Source organism: Lissotriton helveticus, chromosome 2_1 (genome assembly GCF_964261635.1).
Source record: "Lissotriton helveticus chromosome 2_1, aLisHel1.1, whole genome shotgun sequence".
NCBI classification, from domain to species: Eukaryota; Metazoa; Chordata; class Amphibia; order Caudata; family Salamandridae; genus Lissotriton; species Lissotriton helveticus.
Window position 1 is genome coordinate 955642483 of NC_136059.1, and position 19217 is coordinate 955661699.

Below are 19217 nucleotides of genomic sequence, written 5' to 3' on the forward strand. Positions count from 1 at the left end.
TCTGTGTCTGATGGATTCTACTCAAGTAACTTTTTGCTGAGTCCTGAAACCTGAGGACTTCATTATGTTTACTTTAGTAAATAACTCTACACTACGTTGTTAGTTGTTTTTCATCTAAAAATAAAGCCTCGAGGAGCATAGTATTTAAAAAAAATAGTAATATGAAAAAGAACACACTATTCCATAAAGGAACTACCAATAATATTTTATTTTTGTGATTATTGCCACATAATAACATTATCACTGAACTGCATACTGCATTTGACACAGTTTCAGATGAATTAATCATATTCTGGCAATCATAAATCACAGTTGACATGGCACAGCAAATGCTTTCCCACAGTCAGCTATCACTGTTTTCGATTTTTCAGGGATTAAAGAGGGAAGGCTAGTGTATGAAGACAGTTTTTATCTAAAATTACAAAAAATAATTAAAAGATAATAAATTTGAAACATAAGAAAAAAGATAATCTTATAAATAACTTTTAGGTAAAATGAGAGATTATAGTATTTCTTCCCTTTTTCTTTCTCTTTGTTGGTGGTTGATTTCAAAACTTCGTTAGGTGCAAATCTATTTTATAGCATGATGTCAGGCACCATCTTTATCACTCATATTGAGGCTAGGTACCCGTTTCTCAGCTTTGCTCATCTGTTCAACTGGTTCAGGACATGCTCAGGTTACAAGGTAATTGTGACTTTATGGTCAAACACACTAGCTTTTATTGAGGTTTCAGGTATCACAAAAATATACTTAAGGCATGTGAATGACTCTATGTGATAATTACTCGGTGATTGAGCTGTACACTTGGTCCAGTTCATTTGAATCCAATGTTGGAGATCAGTGCAGTTGGATTCTTCTTTTAACTCATTTATCTTTGATAAATCTTGGAGAAGAAATTGTTGAGAACGATTTGGATGAAAAAGAATTCTGTGGTATTAAAAAATGTTCAAAATATGAATTTAGGTAGAATATATTTGACTAATTGTGTCTCTTGTTTTAGTCATGAGTTTCTAATTAGAGTTTGGGGCCAGGATGGCTCTTTCAAATGTAAGTTCTGTTCAATCCAACTCCCTCAGGAGGAGTTGGCTTTCTGTCGCTTAGACTGCTCGGATCTTAAGTTTCTTAGTTGAAACTGCCGGTCGCTTGTGAAATATCAAGCCCAGGTCTATGATCTTCTAGCCGATGAGTCTCCGGATGTTCTATTCTTAACGGAGACCTGGCTCACACAGGATTCGGTGGCAGAGCCCTGGCTGGCTCTTCCTCAAGGCTATGTGATGAAGAGTGTAAGCAGAGGGGGCGGCAGAGGGGGCGGTATTGCAATCATCATTAAAGAAGTTTACAACTGCAGCTTCAGCAAGGAGAACATAGTGGGCTGCGAAAGTGCATCGTTTAAAAATAGGCTGAATCATAACTTTACTGTGACTGGCCTCCTTATCTACCGCCCTCCAGGTCCCTCTGCCCAATTTAGAGAAGATCTATTGAATAAGATCGCACTATTTGCGAACAGGGCAGTAAATTTCATGATTTTAGGGGACCTTAATCTCCATCTTAAGGATAGTGGGAAGGTTGAGATCACCAGCTTTCTGGCTGATCTAGAGGCCTGTCAGCTGGCCCAGCGTGTCCTTGAACGTACGCATGTGGCAGGTCACCTACTAGACCCCATATACTTGAATTTAAGCTCTCTAACGAATTTGCGGATCGTCCGCAGGCCGGGACAGACCACTTCTTGATCTCGTTCTCGCTGCGGCTGCAGGGAAAGCTGACTTGATCCGCCCCGTCCCTGCCTTAAAACGCCCTTCGCATAAGCTGGACATGGGTCTTTTTTCTGCTTGTTTGGCTAATCATACGCCTCAGTTGCCACTGGACGTGGAGGTGACAAATTCTCATTTTCATGAGTGGATGACACTAGGCCTAGACAGCTGCCTCCCGGCTAAATTCGGGGGGAAGATCTGTGGGCCGTCTAACCCTTGGTTTAACGAGTCATTAACCTTAGCCAAAAAGGGCTGTAAGCAGCTCGAACGTGTCTGGAGACGCTCCTATGATATAGTAGCAAAAAGTGAATATCAAGCAGCCATTAAGCAGTACCACAAGCTTATTCGGAGAGCTCGAGCAGAGTATGTGGCTGATAAAATCTTGGCTAGCACCAATCCCGCTAAGATGATCTTCTCCCTGCTGAAGGGCATGAAGAGTGCAGGTGATAAGGGGGTTTTCCACGATTTCCTCGAACCATCAGTGTAGTGAGCTGGCATTGTTTTTTGTGAACGAAGTCGAGAAGATATACCTTGGGCTACCTAACCCGGCTTTGTCTGCTGAGGCGGCGGACCCGGGGGTTATCAGTCCTATGGTGGGAAACAGCCTGTCATCTTTCCCTCCCCTGACATATATGGAATTCGAGTCCTTCTGTTTGAAAATTAAATCGGGCTCGCCTGCAGATCCTTTGACACCCGCCCATTTTCACCAGCTTCATGCTCTCATTTCCCCGCTGAACAGTGACTTGGTCAACCTCTCTCTGTCGTCCGCTTCCGTACCTGGGGCGTGGAAACACGAGAAAGTTATTCCGCTGCTTAAAAAACCTTCCTTGGACCCAGCTGAGCCAGGCAATTACCGCCCTATTTCCACACTGCCTTTACTGGCAAAGTTGGCTGAATCCCATGTGAATTCCACTCTCTCTAAGTTTATCGAGCAGAATGCCATCCTGGACCATCACAGCATGGTTTCCGCGCACGCCACAGCACCGAGTCCGAACTGCTGGTAGTGACGGAAGCTATCTGGGCGAGACTGGACGTTGGGGACTCAGCGGCCTTAGTCCTTTAGAACCTAAGCGACGCTTTTGATACCGTCTCTCACCCGATACTTCTAAGGCGCTTACAGGAAATTGACATCAGGGATGCGGCAATGAACTGCCGCATTTTTTAACATCTATGTCCGGCCCTTGGCTGCAGTTGCTAAAGGAAGGGACTTGTCACTGGTGTCGTATGCTGACGATTGCCAATTGGTGATCGCCTTCTCCAAGAAATGTTGTACCAATTTGGACAAGTTCAAAGAGGACCTTTTAGTGGTTGCGGACTGGATGGTGGCAAACTGCTTGCAGTTGTACGCCGGTAAGTCTGAGATCTTACTGTTTGGGAAGGATCGGGATTTGTGGTCCGAGCAGTGTTGGCCGAATCGCCTCGGACCTGCCCAAGGATGCTGTGAAAAACTTGGGAGTGTGGTTTGATAGTGGCCTGACTTTTGACACCCAATCGAAATTTGTGGCAGGGACATGCTTTGAACGTTTGTGAGGCTTGAAACCATTGCTGGGTTTCTTTCCCCCAAACGTGCATCAAACCATTGTCCAGGTGTCAATTCTATCTAGACTGGACTATGGCAATTCCTTTTACTTGGGCGCCTACAAGGCCAGTATTAAGCCCCTGCTGAGAGTGCACAATGCAGCAGCTCACATTCTGGTGGCCCTTCCGAAATCTTGTTCTGTTTCTCATGTGCTCCGGAAACTTAATTGGCTGCCTGTTGAGAAGCGCATTCAATTTAAGTCTCTCTGTGTGTCGCATAAGATCTTGACGTTACAGGCACCTCTGGGGTTGGCCAACCTGTTAAAGTTTTATGTGCCACGGCGTCCTCTCAGACCAGCCGATCAAGCGTTGGTTTGTATGCCGCGCATTTTGAAAGCTAGAGCTGGGGGCCGTTCCTTTCGCAGTTTGGCGGCGAAGCTCTGGAATTCGCTCCCTGTTTACATCAGAGCAATCCAGAACCACCTGGCTTTCCGAAAAGCCATAAAGACCTGGCTTTTCCCTGTTTAACTTTCCATTTTTCTCCCCGGGGTTCCAGTTTAGGGTCTGTGGTCGCGCTAGGACTCCCCATCGCTGGGGCAGCTATGCGCTATACAAATCCGACAAATAAATAATAAATAAATCGTTGTGACAATATAGTTGAAATCAGTACTCTGGAAATGTGCTTGAGCAGAGTTCAACTTCTGGTGTGGCTCTATCTGTAATGGAGAAGAGGGGATGGTCCAGAATGTAGTACAATTATTTTTCTAGATTAAACAAAAGGTAAAAAAAATATTATTTAGTTTTATGGTTGTGCTGCATACTAGTCAGTATGAATGTCATTTCACAACATCGTATTGAGCAACACTTCAAAAATAATGTTGTGTCTATATCCGGACTCTTATTTATTTATTTATTTAAACAGTTTTATATGGCGCTGGCTAGACCCAAAGGTATCAGAGTGCTTTACAAGTGTTGAGAGAGGAACAAATTGCAAAATAACATTAGTGTGAAAAGGTAATATGCAAGACAATAGAACAATATGCAAAGGACACAAACAAGAAAATAAGGTGAACATTTAGGCTGGAACCAGTAAATTAGTAGTTAAGCTGGCGTGGGTGGTCAGGGATGAGGGGGAGATAGTGTGGAGGTAGGGGGGAGGTGAGGGGGTGGTGGGAAAGGTGATAACATGTGGGAATAGGCAGTGAATATAAGAGAACTAGTAGGGGGAGGGTGGAAGTATATATAAGAAAAAAAAGAGGAGAAGTAGGTCAGGTCTAAAGTGGCGAGAACAAGGCACCATCTTGGACAGGATGTGAACCCCTGTTTGGTGGCAGGATTACACACACCAGTATTTGTTTCAAATGGTGCTGCTTGAGCTCTTTTGTTAGCTGATGTAGGAGGGATTGCAGCCTAAAGGAGTGAGTTCCAAATAGTGGGGGCATTTCCGGAGAAAGAGCGAGACTGAGTAGCTTTCTTTTTTACAAAGGGAGGTACTAGCACGAGTATATTTGTGCTCCTCATTTTTCTAGTGCAGCACGCTTTGTGGAGTTTGCCTGATAGATACAATGGGGTGTGATGATGCAAGGCTTTATGCGTAATGCAAGCATTCCTGTAGGTGGATCTGCCTTCAATAGGGAGCCATTTGAGATCTTTGAGGATGGGGAGATGTGGTCAAACAGACTCTATTTGAACAATGGTCACTGATATACAAAGAAATAATATAGACAGGAATGTTAAATGTAAGACGATTAAGCTATTTCAGGGAATCTTGATTATATAATAACAAATTTGCCAGGAGTAGGAGGTGCTAGTCTTTCTGATTATGAATAGCAACAGCATCTGGGTTAGCATGATAATTAATATAATTGTTGACCTATGAAGGAATGATCTCAAAAACTGTTAAGTTAATGGGAAATTTCAATCCTGAACCTATATACTCATTGAATTGAATTATTGTATATATTCCTAAACAGTTATGATCTGGGTGATACTTTTCCACTCAGTAAAATATGTGTTAATTGGTGTGTGACACATAATTGTAGTAAACGCCCGAGCTTCTGAACCTAAGTGTACATGTGCACATTAACTGAACTTTGACAAGAAACATGTGAAGTATTGATTTATGTACTAAAGAATATGAAAACCTTTCCAAATAATGTTACTTTCATGGCTTTGCTACAAGATTTAATGTATGTCTGTTTTCTCAGGACTGTGCTAGTCCTATGCTTAAAAACTTTGCTGCAGAAATGGCAAAAGACTTTGTCCATTTCTATCTCGGAGTGGATAGCACTGTGCTAATCCTATGCTTAAAGACTTTGATAGAAAAGCAGACATTTGAGGTGAGCAGATCTAGAGAGTCGCTGGTGTTGAAAGTGCTCTATACAGGAGCTGCTTTCCACCTAAACTTGAAAATTACCCAGAGTTCTCTGCTTCTTTTTGGCATAATTTATTCGTCACTCTATGCCTGAAATTGTATTTTTTTACTTATACTGGGTGCTCCTTTGTGTCTGGACAAAGCTATACCTCTCTGAAGATCTGGGCATGATACACGATGTATTTCGGCGACCATTCGCCTCATCCGATGCCTCTGTGAATGCGGCACCAGTCCATCTCCGCCTTTAGATCTCCTTCTGCTCTCCTATTGGTTGGAGAGTAACACCCCACAGCTGTTGGCTTGCACGCCTACTGAAGTAAGAAAGAGTTCTCCCAGATACTTGAAGGTCCAGAGGGGGGAGAGATAAACCAAACACAAATAGACAAAACCTCAAAAAGGACCTATATTTCTTTTTAACATTGAGTCAATCTCATCATTTTTTTATATACGAGATGCCAAAAGAGAGAACATGTAAGTGATTATTTAAACAAGTTTATTAGTTTTTTTACATTTTTATAAAAAATAATTATTTAGACACATTTTTACAATCTGGGTTGTTCATTGAAAAAACAGACATTGGAATTACTCAAGTTACATATCAATTTTCTTGGGAAACATAAAGAGTGCCCTCTAGTGACAGCTAATCTAATCTATCATACATACATACTAACATGGCAATCATACTATAATCTATTCTAAAATGACATATCTTTCATCACATACACAAAAAACAAAAAGACCAGTACATTTGGCAATTCTAAGGTGTGCTAAGTGGAATACACAAGGGATCCAAGATGGTATGGGTCATCTAGTTATGGTGGAATAAACTAGTTTGTATCCAAGACAAAAGATGTTAGGCCACTTAGCACACCTTAGAATTGCCAAATGTACTGGTCTTTTTGTTTTTTGTGTATGTGATGAAAGATATGTCATTTTAGAATAGATTATAGTATGATTGCCATGTTAGTATGTATGTATGATAGATTAGATTAGCTGTCACTAGAGGGCACTCTTTATGTTTCCCAAGAAAATTGATATGTAACTTGAGTAATTCCAATGTCTGTTTTTTCAATGAACAACCCAGATTGTAAACATGTGTCTAAATAATTCTTTTTTATAAAAATGTAAAAAAACTAATAAACTTGTTTAAATAATCACTTACATGTTCTCTCTTTTGGCATCTCGTATATAAAAAAATGATGAGATTGACTCAATGTTAAAAAGAAATATAGGTCCTTTTTGAGGTTTTGTCTATTTGTGTTTGCACGCCTACTGAAGTCCGTTGTTCTCGACTACAATACCCAAGATGCACCATTGTGGGAAGGCAATGCGTGGGGTAAAGACAGCGTGACAGTCAATGTTCACGGGGAAAGGTGAATGTTATTGAGATGGCTGGACACATTTGGAAAATGTGTCGTCTGACTTCCTCCGGTCCCCACTGACGTTCCAGCCTCTCCTGCAGCAACCCGGCGGGCTGCGAGTCGAGATGCAATAATTCTCGGCTCCTCGTACAGTGACGAGCTGCTCCTGGCAACAACCCTGTCCCTTCCCTGCAGTCCGAGGCGGGCCGGAGCTACCAATCCCTTGGTTGTAGAAAAAATCAGCGGCAGCTGTACCAGAAAACGCTCCGGCCTCAAAAAAGTGGAACGGGGCCTCTGCAACACGCTACTGGCCAGCGTGTATGAACATCCAACACGGCTCCTCCAATACAGACAAGCAAGAGGCGACACAGGGGAATCCAGATGGAAGCCTTTAATTGACACTGGGCATGATACACGATGTATTTCGGCGACCATTCGCCTCATCAGATGCCTCCGTGAATGCAGCATCAGTCCATCTCCGCCTTTAGATCTCCTCCTGCTCTCCTATTGGTTGGAGAGTAACACCCCACAGCTGTTGGCTTGCACGCCTACTGAAGTCCGTTGTTCTCGACTACAGTACCCAAGATGAACCATTGTGGGAAGGCAATGCGTGGGGGAAAGACAGCGTGACAGTCAATGTTCACGGGGAAAGGTGAATGTTATTGAGATCACTGGCCACATTTGGAAAATGTGTCGTCTGACTTCCTCCGGTCCCCACTGACGTTCCAGCCTCTCCTGCAGCAACCGGGCCGGCTGCGAGTCGAGATGCAATAATTCTCGGCTCTTCGTACATGACCAGCTGCTCCTGGCAAGAACCCTGTCCCTTCCCTGCAGTCCGAGGCGGGCGGAGGTACCAATCCCTTGGTTGTAGAAAAAATCAGCAGCAGCTGTACAAGAAAACGCTCCGGCCTCCAAGTGGAACGGGGCCTCTGCAACACGCTATTGGCCAGCGTGTATAAACATCCAACAAGGCTCCTCCAATACAGACAAGCAAGAGGCCACACGGGGGAATCTAGATGGAAGCCTTTAATTGACACTGGGCATGATACACAATGTATTTCGGCGACCATTCGCCTCATCAGATGCCTCCGTGAATGCAGCACCAGTCCATCCCCGCCTTTAGATCTCCTCCTGCTCTCCTATTGGTTGGAGAGTAACACCCCACAGCTGTTGGCTTGCACGCCTACTGAAGTCCATTGTTCTCGACTACAGTACCCAAGATGCACCATTGTGGGAAGGCAATGCGTGGGGGAAAGACAGCGTGACAGTCAATGTTCACGGGGAAAGGTGAATGTTATTGAGATCACTGGCCACATTTGGAAAATGTGTCGTCTGACTTCCTCCGGTCCCCACTGACGTTCCAGCCCCTCCTGCAGCAACCGGGCGGGCTGCGAGTCGAGATGCAATAATTCTCGGCTCCTCGTACAGTGACGAGCTGCTCCTGGCAACAACCCTGTCCCTTCCCTATATATATATATATTCACCAAGTGCATCTTGGTGGAGGATATATATATATATATATATATATATATATATATATATATATATATATATATATATATATATATATATATATATGTATATATATATATATATGTATATATATATATATATATATATATATATATTCACTGAAAAAACCATAGGTTATACACCATATATAGTTAGGAATTAGCATTTAAAAAACCTTATTTTACTCACACAAAACCAATGAAATTCCATATATAGTTAGTTGTACTAACTATATATCGCGCACCCGCAATCCACTGCTGATCATGTCACATATTACATCATTCATGACATGGTCAGTGACATCACTGATGACATCTCAAATGACATCACTGATGACATCACTGATGACATCTCAAATGACATCACTGATGACATCACTGATGACATCTCATTTGACATTACTGATCACATCACTGATGACATCATTCATGTGATAATACGATGAACCTCTTCAGACTCTATTATAACCTTAGATACACTCAGTGTAAACAGACACTCACAGACTGTCACTCATCCATGGAGTTACTTACACACCTAGTCAGTCATGCAAAGAATCAATCACACCTCCATTTTCACAACTATACAGTTATACACACCTTACTTATTCAAACATATACTAAAACATATTTACTCACTTATACAATCCTGGATACAAGTTCACAATGATCCATACAGCCACTCACACATTCACTGGCTCTTATGCACAGTTATTTATATATGTCAACTCTCACATGTACTGTATTTTACATATGTACTTACTTTGACATGTAGCACTGAGATATCCATTCACTCACCAATACACTCATGCACACAGTCAACCACCCATCCAGCTGTTTCCACATGCACTTTTGAACCCATACATCTATGCACAGAGTCATACACCTCCCAGCCACCCACACACACACTCAGTTTCCCATACAAATGCTTGGGCAACCAATCAATAACCCATATAGTTACTCATATAGCTACTGGTCAACACATGCAGCAGTTTACAGAAGAACAGACATAATGATGCACAAATTAAGACAGTTTAGTCACTAACCCATGCACTCAGTGAGACACATTTAACCACTCACTCATACAGTCAGTCATGCACCTACTAAATCCTTCATCCAGACACTTATACATCCACTCATTCTTAAATATGTAAGACATATTTTAACTTTACAGAAAAATACAGTCACTGGATGTTGTCATCAGTGATGTCATCAGTGATGTCATTTGAGATGTCATCAGTGATGTCATCAGTGATGTCATTTGAGATGTCATCAGTGATGTCATCAGTGATGTCACTGACCATGTCATGAATGATGTAATATGTGACATGATCAGCAGTGGATTGCGGGTGCGCGATATATAGTTAGTACAACTAACTATATATGGAATTTCATTGGTTTTGTGTGAGTAAAATAAGGTTTTTTAAATGCTAATTCCTAACTATATATGGTGTATAACCTATGGTTTTTTCAGTGAATTTTCAAGGTTTTGTAAATGCTAATTCCTAACTATATATGGTCTATAACCTATGGTTTTTTCAGTGAATTTCATTGGTTTTTTAAAAGCTAATATCTATAGCTGTAAAATGTATTCTTCTTTAAATCCCAAAATATATTTTATATGTTTATTAATAATTTTTTTTTAATATTTTTTTTTGTTTCGCTCCCGGTCCGCGAACCGGAAAGCTTTCCGTTAGCTCAAATTGATGCCGCGACCCGGTCCGCGAACCGGTAAGAAATCAACATAGTGACGGTATCGCGTTGCCGCGTAATGCGTCTTGTGACGTACCGCGTTAGCGCACCCGGAAGTGCCCCGGGGCGCGGACCGAGGCGCGAAACGCAGCTCCCCGGAAGCGATCCGCGGCGCGTCGCGAAATCGCGACATATCGCGTTGTCGCGTAATGCGTCTTGTGACGTACCGCGTTAGCGCACCCGGAAGTGCCCCGGGGCGCGGACCGAGGCGCGAAGCGCAGCGACCCGGAAGCTAACCGGGGCGCGTTCCGCAGCGCGTAACATGAGCGTGAGAGGTCATGTGACTTGTTAATAAAACTTTTCATTGGTTCATTTCACTTTTGGTTTCATAATGATGTAAGGCTAGGTCAGGTGACCTAAAAATAACACTTTTCATTGGTTTAGAACTATTTTTTTCCCAAATGATGAAAGCCCCCACCTTTTTTCTCACTCTGACTTTCAACTTTGAGAAAGGAAGACCTGATCATTTGCTCTGATTAAAAAATGGCTTCAATAGTAGCTTCAGCTTCTGCACCCCCACCACCACCACCACCATCTCCTCATAGGAAGAGAGGACCACCTGCACAGTTTATTGGAGACACAGAGGAGGAAGAGGAAGAACAAGACGGAGAGGAAGAAGAGGGACCATGATTTGTCAAAGAGTTACCCCGGGTATCTCATCGCAAAGTTAGCTTTATCTGGCAATTTTTTTCCATTCCACCAGGAGAGAAAAAAGTCAATGCACGCCATGCTACGTGCCTTATCTGCCAAGATAAGTTATCCCGGGGCACTAATAAAAAATACAGTTATGGAAATCACACGATGCACCGACATATGCAGAGGCGGCATCCAATCAACTATAGTCGTGCAGAGATGCGTGAACTACAACAGAACCCCCCAACTTCGGTGACAAGAACATCTACTGATATCTCTCTCACAGTTGGAGAGGCCAACGAAACAGTGCCAAATATTCAAAAAAAATTTGTCCATATGAAGCTGACATGCTTATATTGTGGCACTTTAATTTCATGCGCAAACATGAGTCTGAAATTAATTAATTTGGCTTTTGAGAAACACCGATGCTCCAAACGCAGCAAGTTTTAATTTTTTTTTTGCTCCTGTTGAGCCTTTTTCAATGCCTCTTTCTGTTCTTTCCCTTTGAAAAAAAACAAAAAAAACAAATAAGTGTTCAAAAAATACAAAAAAACAAATAATGTTCAAAAAAGAAAAAAAAAATATAAAACAACAAAAATATTTAAAAAAAAGTTCTTTTCAGAACTACCTCCCCGTTATTAAAAATTTGCTAGAATGTTTAGCACTCTGGCAAGCTCTATTTCTTTTGGTTCGCTTCCCGGTACGCGGACCGGGAGCTAACCCAAAAAATTTTTTAAAAAAAATAGAGTAAGTATTTGAAAAAGTCTATCATTCATTTTTCATTGCAGTACGCTGCCCAGAACGCTTCCCGGTTCGCGGACCGGGCGCTACCCACGCAAAAAAAACAAAAAAAAAAAATTTTTTTTTTGCCCCGCGGGGCCCTTTTAAAACCTCCACATTAAACCTAGGGGGTCAGGGAGGATCTACTATGCCCCCTTATGGATATTTCCCCCTTTGTTTTGGCCTCCTTTTGTCTCTCAATCCTACCGAGAGACAAAATGGCGGCCGCTCCGGACTGTTTAGAATGTTGACAGACACCGGAGAACCAATCAGCTTCGCTACGCGAAGTTCCGGTACGCTTAAGGTCCGCGAACCGGGGCGCTGCCCGGTCCGCTGTTACAGATATATATCTTTTTTTAAACGTTAATTTCTCAAAATCCACTGGAGCACATATATTGAGACCTACAAAAGGCACATCGGGCTACCAGTCCCTACAATTTTGCCAAGTTTCGTGCAAATCCATTCAGCCGTTCGGGCTAAAAGTGAGGCCAACCGCCCTCTGGAAAACTCAATGTTAAAAACACGTTTTGGGACCCCCCTTTTTTCTCGACCCCCCCTGGACGAAACCCCCCCCAATTTTCAGGGACTGCTCAGAAACAAAATGTGCCATTTTCCTGAAAATTTCAGCCAATTCCGTCCACAAACGCCAAAGTTATTAGACATAGAATTTTCAAAAATCCCATAGGGAAAAAATCCTAACTATATATACCTACTGGCGACCGCCAGTAGGTAATATATATATATATATATTACGCTCCATGGGGACCCGAGCCTGCGTGCGCCTTCCCCAAAGCGTTAGTTGGTATGGGCAGTTGCGTGTTTGAAATAGGCCCGACGCGTTTCGGAAATTTATTTTCCTCATCAGGGGCCAGCAGTAAAGTGTATGACGTCTACCATCTCCCTGTATGAAAACACATATTGTGCTTGTGGGAGATTTAGTCCATATATCCTGGATGGATGCACTCTCAAATTACTGCTCGTTCCAAGGCTCTACCATGAGCCCCAAACATCACTCCTGTCCTCATCCATCACGCAGCTCCACATACGAGACTCCTTGGATAGCGAGTCTCGTGGCCCCCGTTTCTTCGGGGTGGTGCAACCCAGCGGCAGGACCGCCGCTAATGTATTACGCTCCATGGGGTTGTCCAAGTAGCGGGTAGCACCCGAGCCTGCGTGCGCCTTCCCCAAAGCGTTAGTTGGTATGGGCAGTTGCGTGTTTGAAATAGGCCCGACGCGTTTCGGAAATTTATTTTCCTCATCAGGGGCCAGCAGTAAAGTGCATGACGTCTACCATCTCCCTGTATGAAAACACATATTGTGCTTGTGGGAGATGTAGTCCATATATCCTGGATGGATGCACTCTCAAATTACTGCTCGTTCCAAGGCTCTACCATGAGCCCCAAACATCACTCCTGTCCTCATCCATCACGCAGCTCCACATACGAGACTCCTTGGATAGCGAGTCTCGTGGCCCCCGTTTCTTCGGGGTGGTGCAACCCAGCGGCAGGACCGCCGCTAATGTATTACGCTCCATGGGGTTGTCCAAGTAGCGGGTAGCACCCGAGCCTGCGTGCGCCTTCCCCAAAGCGTTAGTTGGTATGGGCAGTTGCGTGTTTGAAATAGGCCCAACGCGTTTCGGAAATGTATTTTCCTCATCAGGGGCCAGCAGTAAAGTGCATGACGTCTACCATCTCCCTGTATGAAAACACATATTGTGCTTGTGGGAGATGTAGTCCATATATCCTGGATGGATGCACTCTCAAATTACTGCTCGTTCCAAGGCTCTACCATGAGCCCCAAACATCACTCCTGTCCTCATCCATCATGCAGCTCCACATACGAGACTCCTTGGATAGCGAGTCTCGTGGCCCCCGTTTCTTCGGGGTGGTGCAACCCACCGGCAGGACCGCCGCTAATGTATTACGCTCCATGGGGTTGTCCAAGTAGCGGGTAGCACCCGAGCCTGCGTGCGCCTTCCCCAAAGCGTTAGTTGGTATGGGCAGTTGCGTGTTTGAAATAGGCCCGACGCGTTTCGGAAATTTATTTTCCTCATCAGGGGCCAGCAGTAAAGTGCATGACGTCTACCATCTCCCTGTATGAAAACACATATTGTGCTTGTGGGAGATGTAGTCCATATATCCTGGATGGATGCACTCTCAAATTACTGCTCGTTCCTAGGCTCTACCATGAGCCCCAAACATCACTCCTGTCCTCATCCATCACGCAGCTCCACATACGAGACTCCTTAGACAGCGAGTCTCGTGGCCCCCGTTTCTTCGGGGTGGTGCAACCCAGCGGCAGGACCGCCGCTAATGTATTACGCTCCATGGGGTTGTCCAAGTAGCGGGTAGCACCCGAGCCTGCGTACGCCTTCCCCAAAGCGTTAGTTGGTATGGGCAGTTGCGTGTTTGAAATAGGCCCGACGCGTTTCGGAAATTTATTTTCCTCATCAGGGGCCAGCAGTAAAGTGCATGACGTCTACCATCTCCCTGTATGAAAACACATATTGTGCTTGTGGGAGATGTAGTCCATATATCCTGGATGGATGCACTCTCAAATTACTGCTCGTTCCAAGGCTCTACCATGAGCCCCAAACATCACTCCTGTCCTCATCCATCACGCAGCTCCACATACGAGACTCCTTGGATAGCGAGTCTCGTGGCCCCCGTTTCTTCGGGGTGGTGCAACCCAGCGGCAGGACCGCCGCTAATGTATTACGCTCCATGGGGTTGTCCAAGTAGCGGGTAGCACCCGAGCCTGCGTGCGCCTTCCCCAAAGTGTTAGTTGGTATGGGCAGTTGCGTGTTTGAAATAGGCCCGACGCGTTTCGGAAATTTATTTTCCTCATCAGGGGCCAGCAGTAAAGTGCATGACGTCTACCATCTCCCTGTATGAAAACACATATTGTGCTTGTGGGAGATGTAGTCCATATATCCTGGATGGATGCACTCTCAAATTACTGCTCGTTCCAAGGCTCTACCATGAGCCCCAAACATCACTCCTGTCCTCATCCATCACGCAGCTCCACATACGAGACTCCTTGGATAGCGAGTCTCGTGGCCCCCGTTTCTTCGGGGTGGTGCAACCCAGCGGCAGGACCGCCGCTAATGTATTACGCTCCATTGGGTTGTCCAAGTAGCGGGTAGCACCCGAGCCTGCGTGCGCCTTCCCCAAAGCGTTAGTTGGTATGGGCAGTTGCGTGTTTGAAATAGGCCCGACGCGTTTCGGAAATTTATTTCCTCATCAGGGGCCAGCAGTAAAGTGCATGACGTCTACCATCTCCCTGTATGAAAACACATATTGTGCTTGTGGGAGATGTAGTCCATATATCCTGGATGGATGCACTCTCAAATTACTGCTCGTTCCAAGGCTCTACCATGAGCCCCAAACATCACTCCTGTCCTCATCCATCACGCAGCTCCACATACGAGACTCCTTGGATACCGAGTCTCGTGGCCCCCGTTTCTTCGGGGTGGTGCAACCCAGCGGCAGGACCGCCGCTAATGTATTACGCTCCATGGGGTTGTCCAAGTAGCGGGTAGCACCCGAGCCTGCGTGCGCCTTCCCCAAAGCGTTAGAGGACGGGCCCACTCGTGGAGTCCATACAGGACTTGATTGTGTGCTTTCCGCACTACACTTCCCAGAAGTCTCATTGGAGCCTCCCATTGGCGGGTGAGTTATATGAAATTGGAGAAGTGTAGCGGGTGCGCACACCGCTTCCGTTAAAGCCCCTGAAGAGAAGCAGATGGAGCTTCGAAACGCGTCGGGCAGATCCATTACGGAGCGGCGTCTACAAGCGGATCCCCGTCCTCACCTACACATAAATAAAGCTGCTGCTCGCGTGCTACTCACAAGGTGGACAAGCTGGAGCGTGAATATATATATATATATATATATTCTTCCACTCTGGTTCCATTCGCCGTGATGCGGCGCTCGAATCGGGTGCGGCGCCCTGCAGCTGAACCACGCTGCTCACAATTCCCACACCATTCCTCCAGCTGGAAGAACAAATCGGGTCGCACTCCACATGTCGTTTTTGCAATTTTTCTTTTATTTTTCTTACATTCTCTAAGAATTTAACAAGGGCAAGTTTCGCATCCACCATATCTTTTATTTCATTTGTTGGATTTATTTTTAATTTGTCATAATATTTGGTGTTCCTTAATTGGCGATGTGCTTCTGTGATATATGCCGTTTTTTCCAATATCACGATGTTCCCGCCTTTGTCGGCCAATTTGATTTCTATTTGATAATTTGTAGCTAGTTCCAAAAGTGCATCCCTCTCGTTTTTTGTTAGGTTGTCTTTGTAATTCATGTTTTTCAGTTTTTACAAGTCTTGTGTTACTGCTTCCTGGAATAGGTCGATTTTATTTCCTGGAACTAGTTGAGGGTAAAATTTCGATTTTGGTTTTTTACCACTCAGGCCAGCTCCTTCTTGTTTGCATGCTGCTTCCAGGGAGATCTCTTGGTCTCCCTCTGTGTCCAGATTCACCAAGGTCATGAGAGCTTCCGTGTCTTTTACTGTTTTACATCGTGATATTGGAAAAAACGGCATATATCACAGAAGCACATCGCCAATTAAGGAACACCAAATATTATGAAAATTAAAAAGAAATCCAACAAATGAAATAAAAGATATGGTGGATGCGAAACTGTCAGAATGGACTAAGAAAGGCCTGATTGATGAGGAAGAGAGGAAATATATCACGGTAGCACATCCAGTTACAGCTACCATATACTTCCTCCCGAAATTGCACAAGAACCAAAAGATGCCCCCAGGACGCCCAATTCTGTCGGCGAAGGGTTCTCTCCTAGAACCGATTGCCAATTATATTGATCATTTTTTTAATCTGTTTGTGACGTGCCTAGATTCCTACATACAGGACACAAGGGATCTATTGAGAAAACTAGAAAATACTCCCTGGCAAGAGTCATATCAATTGGTATCGATGGATGTCATATCTCTTTATACCAACATAGGGAATGACATGGGCCTCAAAGCATGCAATTCCTTCTTGAATGAAAGAAAAATAGAATTTGGAAAGCATAACCAAATGTTATTGGAAATGATCACCATATGTCTGACGAAAAATGTGTTCTTGTTCGGGGACGAGGTATATTGTCAAAATAGTGGAACAGCGATGGGATTTTCCTTCAGTCCTAGCTACGCCTGTCTAACGATGGGGTGGTGGGAGAAAGAAGTGGCGTGGAACAACAGTAATGAAGAATCGCTAAACAAAGTCATCAGTTGGATAAGGTATATGATGACTTACTAATCATTTGGGATGGAAGTAAAGAAGAATTTCTGGAATACTTTGAAATCATGAACAACAGCATACCTAATCTAAAATGTAGTTGTGAAATAAGCAATGATCGAATTGTATTTCTGGACACAGAGATCTATATAAGAGAAAATCAAATACACACTACTCTACATTGCAAATGTACTGCCACCAATGCCACTCTAGAAGCGACGAGCTTCCACCAGCAGTCCCTGATCACAAGCATTCCCTACGGGGAGTTCTTGAGAATCCGCCGAATCTGCAGTGAAAATGAAGAATGGCTTAAACATAGTGCAGCCACCACAGACAGGTTCAAACGGCGAAGATACAATGCTGGCGTAATCAAAAAAAGCTGGGAGAAAACGAATGAAAAAGCAAGGGAAGACTGTCTAGTTAAAAAACAGAAGGAGCCCAAAAGTGAATCAGAACCAATACGAATGATAATGGATTTTTCAAATGAAAATAAGGAAATTGCAAACATTATGAAACGTAATTGGAAAATTTTACAACTGGATGAAACAGTTAAAAGCATTGTGGGGCACCATCCAACAATTACGTATAGAAGGGCAAAGAACCTGAAAGATCATTTAATTCACAGCCATTTTAGGAAATCTACAAAGACAAAAAAGGACATATGGTTGAAATCAACAGGATTTGTCAAGTGTTATGCATGTAAGGCGTGCCAAATAGCAAAGCCCACAAAGCAAGTTCAAATGGCAAATAAAAAAACATGGGAGATCAGAGAACTCATTACCTGCAAAACATCACACGTAGTATACGTAGTGGAATGTCCGTGCCCTCTGAAGTATGTGGGCAGTACTGTGTGTGAATTAAAAAAACAAATACTGGAGCACGTTCGAGCTACCATTCACCAAGACAGAGCAAACGCGGTAGCCAAGCACATGGAACAATACCACCAAAGTGATTGGAACCAACTGAAATTCTTTGGAATTGAAAGTGTCCCCAAAAAAGAATGAGGGGGGGGGACAGAGAAAGACTTTTGAGGAAAATTGAATTTTGCCTTGTTATATGTGCCTACGTGTTCCCCATCCTATGTTATATGTGCATGATCGATATGCATATATCCCCCTATGATCGATTTAAGACGCAATTATAGTTGTGTCCAACTCTAGTATGCCAGTATCCAGTTCTCGTGAAAGCAACGAGTGTTAGGCCTATGTTGCCACGTTCTCACAGTGTGCACGTTAATTCACCGCATTGTCCCCGTTTTCTAGGCCTCAAAGGGCCCGGACACCAGATTCAAGCTCCAGTCTCCTGAACCCACTCCGAGGAGCGATGCAGCCCCCACCTGCATCCCTGACCCTTCACTTACTTCCTGCCAAGCAGCGCGGTGCCCGGCCTGGCTCTGCCTGCCTGTCTGCCAAGAATATGTTATGCTTCAAGTTATCAGTTCAGCTTTTCGTCTTCGCATTCCTAAGCTACTGAACCGCATAAACATCTCCAGCTCTAGTCTAGTCTTTCTGTCTCCATGCAAGAGAATTACTGTATTAATATTCATGAAGATTCATAGCACACGCAATACATGTAGAATATATGCATGCACCAGCCTTAGTGTCAAGTAGCCTTTGCCCTGATAACTTTTAGATTCTATCAACATGTACTCCAAACACCAGATACCAGATATGCTATAGGTACATGTCGTCCTGACACCGCAGACTTTAGTCTCCTCTTCTAGTGCAGAAGTCATAGCCCCCAGTTCTCCCCGGTAACACGTCATTGCCCGTTTGCGCGCACCACTAGGTTAAAGGTCCCAGCTGCTCAGGTAGCCCCCTCCATGTTTCCGCCCACTTTATGACACTTCTGTGACGTTCTCATCACATGTCTACGTGCACGCCCTGTGCACGCCTTCTTTTCACGCCCATGTCTTCTTATCTTACGCTTGTCACTAGTTACGCCTACTGTATGTAATGTAATAGAAATGTTTTACTATATATATGTTGAATTGTGATGAAACGGGTGCAGCTGCCTTCCTTCCTATTTTATTTCAGGCTGTCCCGTTCCAGTCCCTTCCCTTTTGCCTGAATAAAGCCTGTTCAACTCGGATACATCGGATCCTGCCTCTTATTTATTGAGCTATCTGTTATTGTTAATATATTCAAAAATAGTACCGGTAATTAATTATTTATTTACCACATAAATGGCGCCCGAACAGGCACGTGCCCCTTCCCCACGCGCTGGCGATGTACGCAGGTCCCCTGACCCTCTGCAGCCGTGACGGAACTCTACTGCGCACCGGC